This window comes from Amblyomma maculatum, chromosome 8 (assembly GCF_055883805.1).
Source record: "Amblyomma maculatum isolate TAMU_Amacu chromosome 8, ASM5588380v1, whole genome shotgun sequence".
Taxonomy (NCBI): domain Eukaryota; kingdom Metazoa; phylum Arthropoda; class Arachnida; order Ixodida; family Ixodidae; genus Amblyomma; species Amblyomma maculatum.
Genome location: NC_139351.1, coordinates 16,839,379 through 16,860,802, shown reverse-complemented (window position 1 = coordinate 16,860,802; position 21,424 = coordinate 16,839,379). Strand labels below are relative to the sequence as shown.

At 44.6% G+C, this 21,424-nt stretch overlaps 1 long non-coding RNA gene across 7 annotated transcripts in view; it reads right to left on the bottom strand.

Annotated features, from left to right (window-relative positions):
• The window catches only part of LOC146180620 (uncharacterized), a 225,455-nt gene that overhangs the window by 182,415 nt on the left and 21,616 nt on the right, over positions 1-21,424 (bottom strand). For 5 of the 7 annotated variants that reach the window (XR_014700100.1, XR_014700098.1, XR_014700099.1 and 2 more), the window contains exon 4: positions 8,651-8,730. This is a non-coding gene — a long non-coding RNA (uncharacterized LOC146180620). Of the gene's footprint in view, positions 1-8,502; positions 8,731-15,643; positions 15,899-21,424 lie in introns of those variants that run through there. The other 2 variants (XR_014700101.1, XR_014700097.1) reach the window with 2 other exon arrangements.

Here is a 21,424-nt window from a genome sequence, read left to right as displayed (position 1 = left end):
TCGACCAGCAAAGAGCACATGCTTGCTTGCTGTAAATATACGAGCATCTCCACCAGCGGTACTACTTGCTCAGGATGTACATCTCCGCCGTTATATTCGCTCTTGCACTGGTTGTCAGCAGTGAGAGGCAACTCCGCGCCCTTCCCCCGTCCTCGTGCAGCCACTGCCTTGCCCTGCTCGATTCTTCAGTCGTGTCGGCCCCACTTGTACGGACTCCTTCCGTCATCGAACTCGGGCAACCGCTAGATAATTGCCGCCGTGGACCACCTCACTCGCTACGTGGAGACTGCAGCCCTGCCTGTGGCTAGTGGTTGCGACATCGCCTCCTTCATCTTCCATCACTTCGTCCTGCGTCGCGGTGTTCCTCGCGAACTTCTCAGCGACTGTGGCAGTGTCTGTTTATCACAAGTGGCCGACGAGCTGTTGGATGCTTGCCACACAGTACGCGAACCACCACTGCTTACAACCCGCAAACCAACGGCAGCATAGAAGTATTTAAACGGACTTTTGACGACATGCTAGCCATGTTCGTTTATTCTGATGTCTATAATGGTGATCAGGTGCTTCAACACGTCACGTATACCTATAACACTGTGTCTCAGGCAACGACTGGAATTTCCCCACTCTTTCTGTTATACGGTCGCGAACATTTTCGTCTGGTATATACCATAATTTCCTACCATACAGGCAGCACAGAGTACACGCACGTCTCTTTCTGCTGTTGCCCGTAATGCTGAGCAGTGTCGACAGCTGGCTCGCTAATTTACGTCCGACGTCCTTCACCGACATTAGAGCGATCATGGTAAACCCGCTTCAGCGTTTCCTACCATCACTCTCGTTTGGCTGTCTGTTGCCGCTGATTCTAATTTTTCGGCAAATTATCATGGCGCTTATTGTGTATTGGAGCGTACAACTCCAGTTGACTATATTGTGGAGCCGGCAACGCCTTCTTCGGACCAACGTCGCCGCGGGCCAGTTGCTCACGCCAGTCGCCTATAATAGTAATACGATCCCCTTGTGGTCCTCTCACCTTGTGTCTCCATCATGGCTCGCTCTTTCGCCAGAGCAATTTTAAAGGTAAAAATGACACTACGCCGAGACAAACGACAATGAATGCATCGCGCGCATAGGGAGCACGAGCTGCCTTGGTAGGACACGTGATAGCGCTTCGCAACGCGATCGCCTGGCGGCACCAGTCGTCGTCTCCAGTCCTCCGAGCAGCCCTAGTATACCCCATCTTCAATATATATATATATATATATATATATATATATATATATATATATTGTAGTGTGGTAATCTTCGTCATCATAACCACTGGCATGAATCGCGTTGCTGTGGAACGCCAGAACACAGGACCGTAGTTGGGATGGGCGGCGATATCGAGGTGGTCTCGTCTGGCATGGTGGAAGCAGAAGGCAATGTGTGGCTTCTTAGTTCCAGGGGGGTGGGAACGTACCCAGCAGCACCTCTACCAATTATAGAGGTGTGTTTATTAAGTCAACCCAGATGGATCCATTCGCTCAGGATGAACTCGCAGCGGAGCGTCAGGCGTAGCGAAGCACCAAGACAGCGACCAACTGCGTCCTCTTCGAGTGCACCAGAACGCGATTCATGCCAGTGGTTATGATGACGAAGATTACCACACTACTATATATATATATATATATGTGCGTGCGTGCGTGCGTGCGTGCGTGCGTGTGTGTGTGTTGGTTGGTTGGTTTGTGGGGTTTAACGTCCCAAAGCAACTCAGGCTATGAGAGACGCCGTAGTGGAGGGCTCCGGAAATTTCGACCACTTGGGGTTCTTTAACGTGCACTGACATCGCACAGCACACGTGTGTGTATGTGTGTGTGTGTGTGTGTGTGTGTGTGTGTGTGTGTGTGTGTGTGTGTGTGTGTGTGTGTGTGTGTGTGTGTGTGTGTGTGTGTGTGTGTGTGTGTGTGTGTGTGTGTGTGTGTGTGTGTGTGTGTGTGTGTGTGTGTGTGTGTGTGTGTGTGTGTGTGTGTGTGTGTGTGTGTGTGTGTGTGTGTGTGTGTGTGTGTGTGTGTGTGTGTGTGTGTGTGTGTGTGTGTGTGTGTGTGTGTGTGTGTGTGTGTGTGTGTCGTCAGGAAATGTTGCTTAGTAAAGCTGATCAGCTCAGGTAGATGTAAATAATTAGGAAATGAAAGTATGAAAGAGGAATTATTTGGTTTGGATCACGGCCAGGTCTTTCTAAAATACAAATTCACGTGCAGGATTACGCGGTTTTTCTTGAGGCAAAACAAATGTGCCCAGAAATGGCGAATACATGGGGACGGCAGAAGGCTTACATCATGATTGACACTGCTGGTTGTATAAGGTATGCACCCACGCAACGGCGAAAGCATTTCGGAAAAGCCCAACAAAAAAGAAACAAAAAGAAAAGGCTCAAATTCGGCTTCGGGACCAGCAAAGATGTAAGAGTATTCGTGTCCACTTGTGAGTACCAAAGCCAACGTGGATTTTGACCCAGAGTGGCACGCCTCGACTCCATGCAAAAGAGCAATGTTAAAGAACATCCGATGGGTCTGCAGATGATGCCACATGCGGTACAAAAAAACTAGGTTAAGCTCAAGGCCACTGAAAGGCTCGTTGTGAGACAATATCTAACTATGTGAAAACGAGTAAAAGAGATGTTAAAACAACCTGACAAGTTTACAGGGGATGAACTACTATTAACAGCAGACACACACCAGTTATTTAAGGGAGTTCGTGAATCCATGCAATATTAGGCACCGGAGCGCAATGATGCCTTAAAGAGATCGAGAAAGAAAATGTAAAAGGACGAAAAACGGATAAAAAACATTTTAAAGGGCAACTCCGGCGATTTTTCGACATTCTTGTATTGTGGTAAACATTTTATTGTGAGTTTTTTCTCCGCCGTGACTCATTCTACCAAATTTCAGCGTCATGCGATGATTCATTCGCCCGTAACTGGATTTTAAATTGCGCATTTCTCGTGATCTTAGTTGGTACGATACCTCCGGACAGCACTGCGTTTCTGACGTCACAAACATTATATGCACGTTACTGCCCGTTTTCCGCGTGAGTAATAATTTTTGAGGCCTTTATTAGGCTATTTCAGTTATTTTATGTACTGCGATGATTTCTAGATCTTATTTTCACCATCCGACGCACGTGTGAGTGTTTTTGCAATATTGTATGTGAAGGTACCGTTTTGTCGATTCGCATTTCGTTTCTGGCTATGAAACCAGTCTAGGTATCGAATTTCTGTTTAATTCTAAAAATAGCGTGACTTGGAATTTCGAAGATCGTTTTTTTTTATGTCGGAGTCAGGACACACTAGGAAATACAAGGCAACCAATAACTCAAAATAAGGAACAATCCGCCGGACGTCCCATTAAAATGTCGCAAAGTAGACGAGTGTTCACCACAGTAGAAGAGTCTTCAGCAAAAAAATGGTAAACAATATGATAAACGCCAGTTAGAAACGAACGCCACACATTGCGATACAATAAGGCGCAAACATAGGGCACTGAATAAAGGTCTCCGCCATCTTTTGTAGCACAAATTGCCATTTTTGGATTGTATACACCAAACATGTTCAGACATACTATGTTTTCTCATCACTTCTCCCGACCCATCGAACAGAGATTACACGGCCACGTCATCTGGCGTCTAGAATCTGGAATACACACATGTCGAAATGCACTTTACTATATTAACTCCCTCTGACCGAACTGGAATCTGTGCCTTCAAAACCGCCTCTGATGGTCCTCTCCTGCTGTCACCGAACTCACCAGTTCCGCTCATGCATTTATAATTGAGTAGCAATTTATGCTGCGTTGTGAAAAAGAGCCATTTAGTGTCTGAAGCAGCCAGACTCATGCAGCAATGACCCTTGTATTAGTGCCAGCTGTTAGACGTAACGAGTGCAAATGTCAGGGCCTAATTGCTAGGAGCAGCAACATACACGTGTTCCCAGCAAAAGCCAGTCAACACCTGCCGCTAATTTCGCAAAGAAGAATTATACTGTCGTTAGATTTCGAATACCAGCAGAGGAAAAAAAAGAATTCAAACTGCGCCCGTCACTGCGTTAGTCGCTATCTTATTAGCCCATTTATTCACGCGGCAAATGAGTGGTATTTCACATCGTTACTATGTGCTGCCTTTTGTCGTCATCCCTATTAACGTCTTTATCTCCTTTGACCAAGACAGGCTAAAACCAGAATGTGTGGTACTATTTTTAATGTGCGGCTGCGTTTATGTTTCAGCCTGCAGGTGGCCCGAAAATTCACAACCAACACCTGCAAAACGTGCGGAATGTCTCTGGCATCATTCACACGATATGGAATTCCAAGAAACGCTTGGTACATTCAGCCAAACGGAGTGGGAGGCATAACTGGCCCACATGGGTCTCTGAGCAGCTGCTCACCAAGACCTGGTAGGCAGACCAAGTCATTGGAATTCTGGGCTAAGAAAAACCACCCACCCAGTTCCGTGAACAACTTAAAGTTTACTATCTCTATCTCTCTCAAGAGAGCGCGTGAAGATGACGACGTCGGTGTTGAATACGTTTGGTCTGCATGACGCACCTGTATGGAGGCTTACCCATGACCTCTAGGTCTGCCTGATGTAGGGTACCGCCCTCCTTACTGAAGAGAGCAGCACTGGTCACGACGACGGTGATAGGGCGAGTCAAAGCTAGTCACTGAGCGGAACAAACCTTTGCTAAGCCGTAGCAAGTGGTGGTACCACACAATCACCTGCTCTTAGCTACACGAAATCATCTGTAAAATTTTCGAACGTCTTTTGTTTTTATCAAGCAAGTTTTTCGTTTTGTTGTGTTGGTAAAATTGGCTGAAGTCACGAATGAGTCATAGGTACAACGGTCATGCATACAACAGTGATCAAGATGTTATTGATTGCTCACATTCTTTGTGCTGTGCTCATTATGCTTCCGAGAATTCGGATTACAAGCCTAAAATGAGAAAGAAGCAAGGAGTTGTGATAAGGCATCGCGCGTTGGAAGCTTTTCTGAGGCTTCTTGCAAAAATTATAGCTGTTTTTTTTTTAGGTTTTCATAGAAGCCTTATTACATAAAAACCATAAAATATTCCGACGTGATACGTTCTTCAGCTTTAGCAACAAAATACGGGTTCATAAGGGATAAAACCCCTTGTAATTAATTTTCTGCATCTACAGATTCTAGGTATTAGGTGTGGAGACCTTTTGCGATTTAGAAACAAAACTGCTTGGCATTCCTATTTTATAATTATCATTGTTTCCGTTATCTCTACTGGTAACCAAAAATTCAGGTGCGCTATATGTTGATGCTTACTCGCAGATAGCAGCCCACGCACAAAGGAAACAGTGAGCGAACAGTCGACTTCATCTCTAGAGCTTCCTGCTCCACCGGGAATAAAGAAGGCGTTCTGAAACTGTGGTTAGCGTTTTGGTATTTATGCTGAAGCGGACGTTAGTTGGAATTCTATTGCATGCAGGTTTTCCGTTCGATACTTCATCACACACTCCTTACTGGTGTCCCAAACCTATTTTGTAAACCATCGTCAAAGCAAGCAGGGAAAAAAAAACGTTCTGAAATGCTGATTAAGAGCACTTTGTGAGGCACGCAGATGTAAGGAAAGGTCAGACTTTGATTTTAAAGCACTGGCGTTGATAGCCCCGTCGTCCCGAAAGTCCGGCGTTGCGTTGACAGGGTTGTGAAAGAAAAATGTTTAACATCGCTCTGGCACTTGGTAATGGGCACGTAAAAAGAAGATTGGCTAACTGGGCTTCCTGATGCATAACGTCAAGAGACCGTATTAAACGGCAAAGTTTTCAGGCACTGTAGCTCAAGAATTATATATGAGATAGGAGACCTCTACTAGAATCTAGCCCTCCAAAATAGTTGGACTATGAAGAAAACACACTGCCTCCCAAATGCAGGTACGTTCGTACTGCTTGGCTAGAACTGGCTTCTCCCTCATCTCGAAGGGGCTTCAATCTCATTTGGTGTCGAATGACGGAATGGTGATGCGCATGTGTTGGATAATAGTGGCACAAACGAAAAGGTTACTTACTAGGCGGGCAGCAGTGCATGTACGCGGACGATGATCAGGAAAGAGAGCCGACTAAGAGGAGCCATTTTCTTACAGATATCAAAAAAATTTCCTCCAGACGATTTACTAAGTGGTAAGGTTACGTATGCCAAAAAACACAGTTGAGGACTCTTTAATTTTCCCGCAAAGTAGTATTAAAGATGGTAGCCCAGGACTCGTGACTCGCGCTGGCAAACAAATATTATACCGCCAACCCTGTGCTCGATGACGTCACAGTCATGAAAGAACGTCGAGCAGACGACGGCGACAATTCAATGGTCGTACTGGGCGTGGCTTGTTCAGTGTGGGGCAGCTTATCCTGAAACGCACAATATTAAATGATGCTCCTGGTGCACAATGGCGCACACCGCAGACACGGTCGACAGCTTGCGAAAAACAGCATTGATCGTAGAATCATCGTCTAGCACGTAATTTCGACTAACGCTAAATGCACTGATTGTAGCAATAGGTGGCTTGTAGAGTCGTGTTATCGAATGCGCGAATTATTTAGGAAAAAACAACACAATGATTTAACACTGATTTCCTAAGGACAAGGAGCTTCGCCACAAATGGAATCCTGCAATCCGGCACCTCGTCTAACCTTTTATTCATTATTTACAAATACTGCAGTCTCTCTTGTTAGAGACACAGCAGGAGTGGGTTATAAAGCATTTCAATACAATATCATTTAACATGATTAGGCAGTTCTTTCTGAAATTGGTTAGAACGCATGTGCGCTCATAACATTTCACGCGGTGTGCTACCAACCCACAATGCTTCCTCGCGATTACCTGGCGATGGTTGAGATTGCATACTGTGTAAAAGATCTTGCCACACGTATGACACAGCCTAAACTGCTTGTCGCATCCGTTGGTGCCGGTCCGGCGGATTCTTATGCAAGGCACCCTCAGAAAGAAAGCGTACTAAAATTTGTTAATGTCTTAAATAATGCGCGCCTGGATAAACTCATCTAAAAAAAATAACCCTTGCTGATGACTCTATCTTCACCAAGATTCTGGTGACAACTCCAATTCAAGAATTCTTGCTCCCAGCTGCCGGTGTGGCTCAGCTCGTCTGATCTCTTTATACTGAAGCTCCGCTGCTAAGGGGTCGCTGAAATTTATCATTATTTTTTCTCTGAGACAATCGGGTTGACCGTTAGGCTGTTTCGCAAATAGACAATTTACTTTTGCGCGCGCTAATCAGTTTCAAAGTCCTTCGCGGCTGCGATATGAAACAGTTTAGGCCTAGCTCTGACTTGGGTGTAGAGCACGGCCAGAGTGCCTCTGTCCGTCGCTATCATGAATCATTCCACACACAAGCGGACAGCGCCGTTGCTTTAAGCTCGCAGCATCCAGGTGGGGCATCCGTTGCGAATTTGTCTACCTTCTTGATGCATGTGGGGCCGGTCATTTTTCCATGCACTGCTTAACATATATTACGCCGTGCAAACGACGATCCTGCGATGGCGGGACGGGATGCTGCATGCACCGTCGGGCGAGTATTCGAAGACTGTCCCGTTGGGCAGCACATTAGAAAGTGCCTGTACTACATGTTTCTCTTGAAACTTCATTTAGTGCCAGCCCGTGCACTCTCGGACGCCCATCTTCCATGCCCTTCAGTAAACAATTAACGCCGACACCACCGCTTAACATCGTAATGGACAATCGTCATCAACATGTTGGTTACAAAGCATGCAAGTCATGAAAATGTATTGGAAAGCTGCTTTCGTTCACAGCGGAATCTTTTCGCAACACATTAAAGGCGCACCAAACGTTTTTGGCTCACTTCAATTTTAATCCATCACTTTGCCATTATGCAAAAGTATTAGCTTTGGTTGCGCAGCTGCGCTTAGAAAAAAATGTCACTAAAGTGAACAAATGCTATTTGGCGGTAATGACATTACGTTTTCTGTGTGGTAGGGGCTGCTGTGGGACAATAATCTCACTCGCTGAGACACGGGTTTGCCTGTACTACATGTTTCTCTTGAAACTTCATTTAGTGTTTAAATTGTAGGTAGCGGAATGCTGCTTTCGTTCACAGCGCAATCTTTTCGCAACATACTAAAGGCGCACCAAACGCTTTTTGCTCGCTCCAATGTTTATCCATCGCTTTGCCATTAAGCCAAAGTCATTAGTTTTGGTTGTGTAGCAGCGCTTAGAAAAAACGTCACTATATTGAAGAAATGCTAGTCGGTGGTAATGGCATTAGGTTTTCTGTGTGGTAGAGGATGCTGTGGGACAACAATCTCACTCGCAGAGACACAGGCTTTGGGTCGGTATCGAGGCAAGAATGGGAATTTGGACGAGCAGTAACAACAGGCATGCATTAGGCTGTGTAAGTGCATAAATAGCTCGATCAAATTATAGGCAGTGCTTCAGAAGGAAGTAATTTAGCTGCATTCATGATCGCTCGCTCGTTTTGCCCCAGTGGCCATGCATGCTGAATACTGGTTAAAATTTATTATTTCTCAATTGCCACTAAATGACGAGTCCTGGCTGTCATTTCCCGACGACATCAAAGACGATTTACCGACATCAAAGAGTACGTTCCAAAATGTGCCGTACTTGAAAGCGGTTGACATTCACGCTCCCCGACAGAGCAGCAGCGGGTGCATGCGGCTTGGCTGCAGGCCATTGTCTTCAGTCTGTGACGGCACACAAAGCGCAAAAAAACAAAAACAGATTGCATACTGTAATGACCAAGCCTTCAGCAATATAAATCAACAGTTAACTCAGTACAGTCGAAAAATCGTCGGAGTTGCCCTCTAATGCTTTCTCTACATATCGTCAGGCATAAACATTGTCTCCCCAAATTTTGTTGCGTCTTTTCTTGCCATACTTCTTAGTATCAATCGTACTTCCACGGTCGTGAATAATGAGGTCATCTTTGAGAATGCCATAAAAGCGGATATTGGGAGGCACGGTATACCCACATTCATTATGCGGAACGTTAGTGAAAAAACATTTTACAAACAAATTATATGATTTGCATTCATTATGAATACCCCTCTAGAGGCTCAAAAGGTGCTGCTCTTTTTTAATCGTCGAGAGAGAAGGAGAGTATCACTGGAATCCGCCCTCTTCACGCTTCCTTTAGAACGTCTGCAGTCATTGAAAATCGTACGTTACCAGACGAAAATATCAGATTGCAGAACACTGTGTATTTCACAAAGGTTTCAAGCTTCTTGTTGTGACTGTTATTAAAGAAAACCTTTACCGACAACCTTCTGCTGATTAGATTGACCGAAGAGGTGCTCAATGTTCGAGCAATGCACTAATAAAAGCCAGCGCTGCAATGCAGTTTCCCTAATATACATACAGGAGTATTTTTTCAGTGAGAATTATTGGTTATGGTCATTATTTTTATGTCATAAGGTTACGCCATTAAAGTGGATATTTTCAGAAACCACTCGGCGGGACCCTGTTAGGTTTCCGCTATCTATTGCCACGAACGCATCCCATTGGTTTTACACGTCTTAAGTACTCATTCCAAACATAAGACAGAATTCAACAACATTTCGCAGTGGATCAGCAGAGTAAACCATTACTATCTATATGTTCCTAACAGTATGTCACTGCTCTCCAAAGATTCCTGAAAGTTAATATCGAAAGCGCACCATGATAGTTTTTAGTGTCATTGGCCACTACTGGGTGTGACCTCATGGCAAAGAATAAGCAACATTGTAGGAAGCATCGAAAGGCTATGCCCTCCCCATCATAGTTTATGCATTATAGTGCCTCAATATCCCACTGTTTCCTTGCAACCTAATGTGAAGTCAATTAAAACTCTGCTATTAGCAGGCTACCTTTTAAGGTGGAAGCCTTTAATGGCTCAACCTGGCGGCCACAATTCTGTCACACACTTCCGTCACCCTAAGCTAATGTTACGTAACATCCGGTTAGGCGGCCATTTCGAAATTTGTAGCCAAACTGCAAGATTCCGCGGGATTACACTTGTCGATCATCCTGATGACGTCATCAGGAAAAAAAGTCTTATCTCCACCGGGAACCGAACCTCATTCCCTCGGATTCCCAGTCGAACCCTTTAACCAACTGCGTCACACCCAGGATTGTGAAACGCACATCGTAATTCTCCACATCTACCTTGGAGATGATGGTAGCGATGATAATGACGGTGCATTTAGTTGATAATGATAATGAGAGAAGACATAATGCACCGCGTGCCGCAGCAGCGCTCCGGCTTTAACTTTTCTGCAGTGTAAATTTCACAGTGCTCTCGGACTGCCACAATATGAGCTGCTCTCATATAAAAAAAAAACACGTTTATTAATTTAATAGCCTTGTAGGTGCGAGGACGCAGAACGTCATCAAATTTTCGCGAGGCTTCTAAATCGAGAGGGATCTTGGCATTTCGACACGCGTGGAATTTAACAATTTCAGATGATTATACATAAAAAAGCACCTTAAGTAAAGGAACTCCCAACACCCTCCCGAGATTAGCGGAGTCCTAAAGTGAGCACTGCTTTCACTATGAGGTGTTCAATGCCTTAAGTGGGGCAGCACTTTAAACAGCTTACTGTGGCCGAAGAAAATCTGGTAGTACCTCTACTCGACAAAAAGAAGTTGGGGTTTCATTCGTATTGAACCAACTGAGACGTGTGATAGCAGTTTACCTGTAGATAGTTGGTTCCTAATGATTAGCTTAACGGTATCACGGTGGAGAGAAAAAGCTTGTGTCATAATTTTATTTCCGGACCATGAAAAGGAAATAACAAGAAGAATAAGATTGGGATGGAGCGCATTTGGCAAGCACTCGCAGATTATGACTAGCAGCTTACCGGTATCGCTCAAGAGGAAAGTATACAACAGTTGCATCTTGCCTGTACTCACCTATGGGGCTGAAACGTGGAGGCTAACCAAGAGAGTTCTACTTAAGTTGAGGACAACCCAGAGGGCTATGGAACGAAAAATGGTAGGGGTAACATTAAGAGGTAGAAAGCGTGCAGAGTGGGTCAGAGAAATAACTCAAGTTAACGACATTCTAGTGGAAATTAAGAAGAAGAAATGGACATGGGCAGGACATGTAGTGCGAAGAGAGGATAACCGATGGTCGCTGAGGGTAACAAACTGGATTCCAAGGGAAGGAAAGCGTAGCAGGGGGCGGCAGAAAGTTAGGTGGGCGGATGAGATTAAGAAGTTCACAGGGGTCAAGTGGATGCAGCTAGCACAGAACCGGGTTAAGTGGAGAGATATGGGAGAGGCCTTCGCCCTGCAGTGGGTATAATCAGGCTGATGCTGATGATGATGATGATGATGATGATGATTGTATTTAGAAATAGGAAAAATCTGGCGCCACATGGAAGACAGTTAGTGGTGCCGTAAGGGGAAATGGCACACCAGATGTGATAGGAAGGAGAAGATTTGCCAGAAGTGTATCGGTGTCTATGCCGTCGTCTCACTGGCCGCTTCGACGGCTTGACAACGGCTTGTGTTACAACTGCTACGGCAACTAGTGAGGCACAAACAATATCTTTGTTTCGCTTTGATGATCGAATAAATGCTTTCCCGCTAACAAACCATATTCATAGCAACCAAGAGTTTAAAGGGAAACCTCGAGCCTTGCTTTTGGCGCATGATGGACTGAGTTTCCTACGTGCCATAAAACGCAACACAACATATGATAGGGAAACAACCAGAATAAAGCCTTGTTTCTATATACCATGTTATTATTGAACTTACAACATTGGTCTTGACAGTTCGATACTAATGCGTTCAGGTCACAAAAGTTAACATAAACAGATACCAATCCATCCGCCCTTCGAATCTGTGCATCGAATCGTAGCTACTGAAAAGAAAGCGACCCATCCTACGTCGGCAGTTCTGACATGTTAGTCGCCCGTGAAAATGGGTCGAGTTTACAACAGAGGATTGGGACTTTTCGCTGTCGTTACGTCTACTGTAGCGTCATTCTACGAAGCAAAGTTTGTAGTTAAACATTTATTAGGACGTACAGAAAAGCAAAGGTGCGCCATATGTTTAAACATTGTTCTTATTCCCATGTAATTAGGAGAATCAAATTCCTGAGTCACCAACTCAATGAAAGCGCCGCTTGTGCTTATGGGGCATATTGTATCTTAGCTTTGGCATTCCTTTTTAAAGAGAGGAAATTTAAGATGGCTATGGCTGGAATTATCTCCCCTTGCTCTCCGAATCACGCCACTCTGTTCGCTCTCTTTGCAGCCGTGACAAATATTCATCCGCTGTTCGACATTTTTATGTATTTATGCTTAAATAATATTTATGAATAAAACATTTAAACACGCCACTTGCACCCATCGCATGAAAAGAGGAGGAGATGCTTCTGAAATATCCTGCTTGGTTGGTGGAGGTTCCAGGACTTAAAGTTAGTAGTTAAGAAAAATTACGAGGATGCTTCAGTCATATGCGACGTTAATTCGGCACCATTTGAGCTAGTGCTGCTCAGACGATTTCGGTCATTGTAAGGCAGCATGAAAATGATCGCTTCTTTAGTTTCCTTTTTAACTTTTGCGCCCATAGCAGGTGGTGGATATCTAGCTTAGTAACCTGGGATTGCTCTCTCTATGCTAGATGCAGATGCAATTGAGTATGGCTCTATGCTATGCTAATAAGCGGAGCTGTCTAGACACGTCTGAACACAGACAAACACAGCTGGCTTCATCCGCCGAGACAACTATACTGCTCTCGACCACGTGACATGACCAGTGCATATACCACCTGCCACATGACCTTTCAAATTGGCATGTGTGGTGTCACCTACCCACCAAGGCAATGAGTAATATGCCAGGCCACGTGACATTGTTACACCATCGAAATCCGGACAAAAGAGAAATTTTATGACATCTCAAGTTATATAAATAAATTTTTGACACAGCTGCATACTACCGGAATTCTCTGCCTGTCACCGCTCGACAAATATCGCAACAACGTCACAAATATGCAATTAATCTATGCACATATGGCACCGGAATGTTCGCTATAGAGCACCAATCATATACTGACAGCATAATGAGACATATTTGTTCCAGCTTCAAGACTTTGAGCTCCCAACACTAAATAAAAAAGTCGTATTACTAGAATTCCAATTTTGCTAAGAGTGAGAATAAACTATGACCGGGTGCGACATCGCTTTTTCTGTGCGCTGCCGGTGTAAAATATAACCAAAACGCTATTTCTCCTCCGTTTTTCAGGCTAAAGGGTGGTCTATATTTCTAAATATAGTTTGTTGTAAAAAATGGTGGCTTTAAAGCCTCAAAGTGCTTTTCGACCAGATTATTCCTGTATTTCAGGTGTCGTAATTGTATGCTGGAGTGAACTATAATGGTTTTTAATGACTACCGTCTTTCCAATCCCATGCAGAAAAAGCGCCCGAGATCACATGTAGAGAGTAGCAAATTAATATGCGCATTGTGATCTTCTAGCAGGATTATCGTGCATGACGGCAGTCCTTCTCTGTGACAGATATGTGGCAAAAAAGAAAGATTGTAGAATAAGTATATTTCGTGCACCGTAATGTGTCGCGGTTTTAAACACGACATTTTTATTTATGAATATATTGCAGCCTAAAATTTATTTCCCAGAAATATGTAAGGCGAAGCCGCATATTCTATGGCATACCTTTAAACGCTGCAAAATTATAGCACAGAAAGAACTCCGCTTAAATATAAATATGTGAGCACAAAGCATAGCCAAAGAGCTTTCGCGTACATGGCATTATTCTAATATCATATTACACAAATAGTCCTATTCCATATTACCAAGCTTTCCATTAGATGTTTCAGGCGACGGCAGAGCGCCAATAGGTCACAAAGAAGCGATAAGGGCTTACTGTAAGGGTGCGCTGCCTATTTACGCATTAGCTGCAGGACAAACGCTCCTACGTTCCGACAGTGAAGAAAATAAAATGGTACAGCCTTATATATCCTAGCAGGCAGTCTTAGTAAGCTAAGGCTCAATAGTATCTTCATTTTTCTTTCGCACCTTTGATAGTAGCGGCCGTCGTAACAACGATTCGCTTAAGGACACTCAAGCATACATAAACCGACTTCTGATTATCGCGGAAGCTTTACGCGGAAGTGCGCAAAAGGTAACTTTTTGTTCCGGGCAGGAAGACCTCCTGGGAGATACCCCCACATATTCGCAGAATAAAAAATATACATGGGCAATGCCCAGTGTAAATGCAGGCTGTTGCCTGATCCAAACAATTTGCTTTAACCGGAGCCATCGAGTCCTGCAAGATTTTATCCTCTGTTGCTTTTACTTCTCAGGAAAAAGGAAAAAAGGCTCAATCGTTCTTCAAAATATATCTACAGTGCCTTACTTAATCAACTGTCCCTAAATGTTGAACAGTATCGCTATCGGACATTACGTGCCACTGATCAGAAATTCTAAGTTAATAATAACCCGTCTTCATTCGAAGTCTGAACTAATAATACTAACAGCAGCAGGTTTAACCTGTTGCGCTTATAAGCGATTATACATATATTATTGCTACTTACGATGGCTCCTTAGCGGCCCTGATTAAGGATCCTAATTTTGATTTTGTCATCTTTTAATGTAATGTGTGGCTTCTCTGAACTACCGTATAATGCAGTTCCCAGGCAGCAAAAATGAAAGGCCCAATATTGGGAAAGATATGGCGAAGTTATTGGCAAATGACCCGTGTTGTCACTAGCTTCCTAATATAGGCGATTCCACTCTAGCATTTCTAATCATGGCCCTGTTTGTCCTCTCTTCTACCATATGGGCATTGCCACTGCGTTACACTTTGAACGATGACCCCTATTGTCCCTTACTCTGCCCACATTGTCAGTGTCCCGACTAAACACTGACCACAATGGCGTTTGTCTGCTGCTTCCCCTATATTACCAGTGCGATTTTTAAAATGGGGCAGTGTACGACGTATCACCGATTACTCGATGGTCATTTCTGCAAAGCGCAATAATTTTGTAATATATATATATATATATATATATATATATATATATATATATATATATATATATATATATGCACTTTCACATTTGTAGTTTTAAGAGAAAACAACATATATAAGGAGTAGTTCCTTGCAGTCACAATTTTTGAATTGGCGCATAATAATGAAAACGAAGGCAACCAGCCGGAGTCAAAAAATTTGGAGGACGCTTAAGGGAACAGGGTAGGTCCTATTCTTGCCATGCATTTTAGGCTATGTTCGTGACCCTTTTTCTCATGATCTGCTGGGGTTAGAACATTAACATTGATGGCATTGTAATCAGCAATGTTAGGTAGTGTTACTGAACTAGGATAATTTTTTTAAAGGTTAGTTTTTTATCTTTCTTTTACTGGACCCACCAAGTTTAGAGCCATAATCTGAAGTAAATAGCCTGTAAATAAAAATCGTCTGCAATAATATTTATAATCCTAGTTCAGTAGGCTATCTGTAATGTTTGCTCAATGTCTGGAAAATTTTATCTCCCTTGCGCCTGTAGTTTCTTTAAAAAAAAGGCTCAAGTGCAGCAAAATTTGGTGTTTCGAAATAATTGGCTTTGAAGTGGAAAAAAGAGCTTTATTGCAATATAGGACTATAGAAACAAATTCTCACGCATTGTTTCAATAGCCACCAGCCTGGTAGTCCCCTCCATCATCAACACTTCTTTTCTGCGCTAGCTGCCTTGTTTTCCGGGCCTCCTTAGTGACCAGTCGTGTAGTCCCGGCAGCTGCTCATTTTCTTATGCATCGCAGTACATAAACAATCCTCACATTGACTTCGTAAAGGCCCGATGTCGTCCGTCTCGATTTCTCGAACCGGTGCGCTGAGGAGCACTTTACACACTGCAGGGAAAACGTGCAAGCAACTCCTTTTCGTGCAGCGTCTTCAACAAGCTGAATGTCGCCACCACACACTTTACAAGCGCAGCTTTCGGCAACGGCACACGAGAGAAGGTCAATGTCAATCAGGCCATAACCGCGGTCACTGTCACTTGCCTTTAGGTTCTTCAAGCGTTCCGCCGAGTGCGAAAGCTTCAGTGCAGACGCGCACGTGGTGGCCGCGGCGCCCACTCCTGGGTTGTGTTGCGGAGAATTGGCGTCATTGGAGACCGACTTATGCCGGTTTCCGTAGGAGAGACGTTTTTTAAAGCACTTCTTTGGCTTTTTCATTACATTCCCGCTAAATAACCAGCACAAAGGTATAAACAAACTTGTATGTCCGCGAAAACACGCCGAAACACGAGCAAAATGCCGCGCGTTGCGAGTAATTCAGCTGCGTCTTAGGATTCGTTTGGCTAATTGAAGTATGCTAGCTGGGTTTTCACTGTTGCCAGAGAAGTGACTGCCATTCCGCTAAACGTGACAAAAATAGGCGCTGAAAAACATTTTTTTTTTTTAGCTTAGGAAAGGCACAGATCCCGAGCAAGTGTCAAAGGGATGAGTTTACATGGAGTTTCCCAAGACGTGTCGCTGAGCACCGTGGCTACATCGTGTCCAGTAAGATTTCGAACTACATCTGCAGTCCGCACCCACACAGCGGCCATCAAACTCTTGAAGAAGACCATAAAGGCCAAACAACCCGTGCGTGGCAAGAAGATCGTCAAGGACACAGCCCTCCGGGTAGGAGCTGCAAAATGCCGACGCGGCCTTGCTGCTAGGCCTACTGGGGCTCCGCGGAGCCGCAGCTCTGATAATATGGCAAGAATGGGGACGCCAATGGACCCTCCGGTAGTCGCTGTGACTTCTGCAAGCACAACGGCAGGCTGCGGTAACGAGCCTTTACCTGGAGCTAGCACTTGGCCACAGAGCAACGTAGAAATTACTTCGAATACGAGGACAACGCTCGGACCGCTACCCGAGCTAAACGATACACATCAGGCTATGGATGTGCAACAGGAAGTCGTCACAAACGCTTCTCAACGGACACCCCGGCTGGTCAAACTACCTGGGCCACCAGTCAACACACCACCGGCAAAGAAGGTAAGGGTCGCCCCTGATAAGCTAGCATCTGCTTATCCAACACCAGCCTTGCAGAAATCCTTCAGAGTGCATATCAGACCTACAGTGCAGTTTGATATCACTAAGATACCCACCAGAACAATGCAGAGAGTAATAGACGCAGCGCTTGGTACCACAGGTTGCCAGGGGTTTGTAAGCCACAGGGCATCTAATACTGTCACAGTACATTTAGCCACCATTGAGGATGCACGCAAATTGACCACAGTAACACAGATTCCAATCACGACAGAGGAGTATCTTCCTGTCCAGACGTATTTTGCGTCAGGTCCAAATACTCAGCGATGTGTCCTCTATGACCTAGACCTACAAGATTCCCCGGAGACGGTGGCCAGAGACCTAATATCAGGAACACATACTGTGTTAGCCGCACGTCGTATGGGGAACAGAGGCACTTTTCTCATCACATTACAGGCCGCATAGTGCGACCCAAAACGTACAAACCTAGACCGGTTCACTGTTACAGGTGCTACAGAGAAGGCCATATGCAGAAATTTTGTCCATATGGAGTTGACCCCGAATACATAACTGAATCTGGAGAAGCGAAATTCAAATGCGGCCTATGCAAATCTGATGATCACGATATCACTTCATCTCAGTGTCCGGCAAAAAAGCGAAAGCTCGAGTTAGCAAGGGCTGGACGACATAAACAATATGCACCGTTAATGGTTAAAAACAGATTTGCAACTCTGGCCGAAGAGCTGTTTGATGACCCGCTAGAAGAAGAAGAGCCTGTTGAGGTGGTTGCACAGAACAGTGCATCTTTTGCTTCTACGCTAAAACATGGACGACGCACAAAACGGAGCACAGTGGCATTCACTGCTGATGATTTTCTGGACCTTAAAGACTGCACAAGCCAGCAGGATGCAATAGAAAAAGAAATTGCGATGCTTTCAGCACAAATTGCACAGCTGCGACAAAAGAAAGCACATATAGCCCAACGACGAAAGGAAAGCTCAGAAAAACAGAAAGAAACGCTTGCTGGCAGTACGACAGCAAGGTTAGTGGATGCTCCGAATTGTAAACCTACCGATAACATACCTATTTGGAAGGCGGTACTGGACACACTTACGCAACTGACACACCTCATTCAGAGCAGCTTACATCATGGATAGAAGTAGCCGAAACAAGTGGCAACAGATTACACAATGGAACTGCAGAGGGCTCTGTAATAAAGTTGGGGAAATAAATACAAAATTATTGTACGGCAAGCTACATTCATGGGCGTTCTTGATACAGGAGCACAATAGGTTATATTGTGACAATATTCAATAACAGGATATATAGGGTACCAGTGTCCTTCTATCCCTGATAAACGAGCAAGAGCAGAGGCCGAAACACCACGAAAAGCTGCCGTATATATTAGGACCAACATTCCCCAAACGCCACTTGACTTGAGCAAGTAGTGCAACACTCAGCAGGAAGTAGTTGCTGTACTCACGCGTCCGAACAAAACGCCCCTTATATTAGTGTCCGTGTACGCTCGGCCAAGAAACACGGTACTTAATCTTGGATGGGTTAAGCATATTCGCCATTTATACCCTGTAATTGCGATATTAATCGGTGGAAATTTTAACGCTCCGCACACCGTATGGGGATATGATTATGATTCTAAAAGGGGTGATCAAGTTCATACTGCCTTCACAGAAATGGAATTTACACTGCTAAATCATCCAGGAGTCGCAACACTACCTGCAACACAAACACGCTCACCAGACTTGACGTGGTGGAAGGGCCCTGGTGCACCACAATGGCAGGCGGAATTAGATGCGTGGGGAAGTGACCATGTCCCCATTAGTATTGGTCTTAATTTGGGACATATGAAGAAAATTCGAAAAAAAGCGTCTGTTACACATTGGGATGGTGTACGGCAGGATACTCGAACGCATTCAGTTAGCCCGAATACTCTCGTTACCACCCTTCAAACGGTACTCAAGGATCATACCATTACAACTACAGTGAACGAAGATCAGCCAACTCCCGACCTGCACCTACCAAAACTTTGGGCACGCCGAAAGCGGGCCGAGATACAGGCTGGTCGCCAACCTGAAGACGTGCAAAGAAGAATTGAGATAAACAGAGTGACGGCACAGGCACGCCGATATGAAAAACAGCTGGCTCATAGGAGATGGGATGAGTGGTGCAGTCGTTTGGGCTCAGGAACGACTAACAAGGCCCTCTGGAGCACTTTCCATGGCATGGAAAAGAGGCGGCAGGTTAAAGATGATGCAGAAAGTATTAGACTCGCATTACAGCTTACACCAGAAGAGTTTGCAGATCAGGCTGCTGCCCTTTTCTTCCCGAACCGCGCACATTATCCGGCGCCTTCACCGACAGTGGATGCGGTTGATAAAACAGGAATAACATTACCATTTACCAAATTGGAGTTATTGGCTGCTATAGAAGAAGCGAATGGTAAAACTGCGCCTGGACATGACGATATTCCTTATGAAGTATTCAAGAATTTAGAAGGAGCCGCAGTTGACGGCTTGTTGGATGTGGTAAATGAGGTATGGCAAGGAGGAGACATTCCACTCGGCTGGAAACACTCGGTGGTGGTAACGATACCGAAGGCTGGGAAACCTCCCACAAGTCTAGAATCTTTGCGGCCTATCTCGCTAACACCCACAATTTCCAAAATCTATGAAAAGATGATAGCCACCCGCCTGTCATGGTGGTTGGAAAGTAATAAAAAATACCATGCTCGACAAATTGGGTTCCGAACAAACCTTGGGACACAAAATGGACTGGCTGTGCTCGCTGAAGAGGTCATACACGTGTCGCCTTATAGCCACCTAGTGCGCACTGTAGTGGCTACCGACATGGCGAAGGCATACGACAACGTGTTACATGCCAAGATTCTTAGCAACATGGAATGTATGGGCATTCCCTTGCAGGTCATAAAAGCAGTACATAATCTGCTTAAGGACAGGACGTTTTCTATCCGGATAAACGGAAAACAAATTGGCAATTACACCTCGAACAGAGGCGTGCCACAAGGGTCAGTGTTAGCACCTTTATTATTTAATATCGCACTGATCCCATTGGCGTGGAAATTAGCTAAAATACCAGAAGTGGGGTTCATGATATACGCAGATGATGTCACGATTTGGTCTGTTCATAAACAAATTGAGACACAGAATCGGCATCTACAAGAGGCTTTAAATACCATAGATGAGTACGTGCAAAGTGCAGGCCTGGAATTATCACCTCAAAAGTCCAGTTACATTTATGTTGCCAAACAAGAATGGAAGAAAACAATTGGCAACGCAAAGAGTCTCCCTAAAGATTGGAAATCAGGCATTGGAAGAGGTGGACGAGTTGAGAGTTCTTGGCCTAGAAATTCACAAATCCGGCAAAGGAACACAATGGCTTTATAAGGTGAAAAAAGTAGCTGCGACTTCCTTAAACTTGATAAAACGCATTTCGTCTAGAGGAGGAGGAGCTCGAGCGGACATGGCAAGACGTCTTGTACAATCAGTGTTACAGCCGAGGATACTATACCAGGCCCAATTCCAAAGACTCACGAGGCGGCAATGGGCGAAATTGGAAACAATAAATAGAAACGCAATGCGCACTATCACGGCCTTACCAAAACTTACCCCTATCCCTATTCTCCAAGAGTTTGCACAGATAAATACGTTGACAGAATTAATTGAACAACGAGAGGCAACAATGGATATGAAGCGAAAGTACGTTACGCCCATAGCATCCTTGTACAATGAAGTGGCAGTTCGAACACCACCAATGGCTGACCCCCCTCCGTGGGAATTCACTACTATAACGACAAACAAGACCACTCGGTTTGGTCGCAAAGAAAAGCTGGCATCTCGACCTCTGGTTGATGCACTTCAAGGTACCTTAATTGCATATACGGAAGCATCAATTATAGAAAATGGCGGTAGAACAGCAGCTGCTAGTCCAACACACAGCGAACTAAAGGTACATAAAGAATATCTTTTAGAATACCCGGACCCGCTTGTGATGGAACTCTATGCAATCCGCGATGCTATGGAGGCCATATATAAAATAGATTCGATAACAGAAGCCCACATCTATACAGACTCCTTAGCCGCCATAAAACAACTGAAGAAAGTGACGAAGACGCTATGTGTTACCCAAGAAATCCACGCACTCAATAAAAAAACAAAGATAAGCATCCAGATACATTGGACACAAGACAATGCTGAGAACGCTGAGCAGAGAAAAGTTGACCACCTCACACACGAAGTTCCACACACTAATGCGCCCCCCACCAGGCTCCCTTTCGATGCCCGCTCCGCTGTTTCCATTTTAGCATCCTCTTTAAGGAAAAGTACACGTGCCCTCATTCCCCCGTGTACATTCCCACTC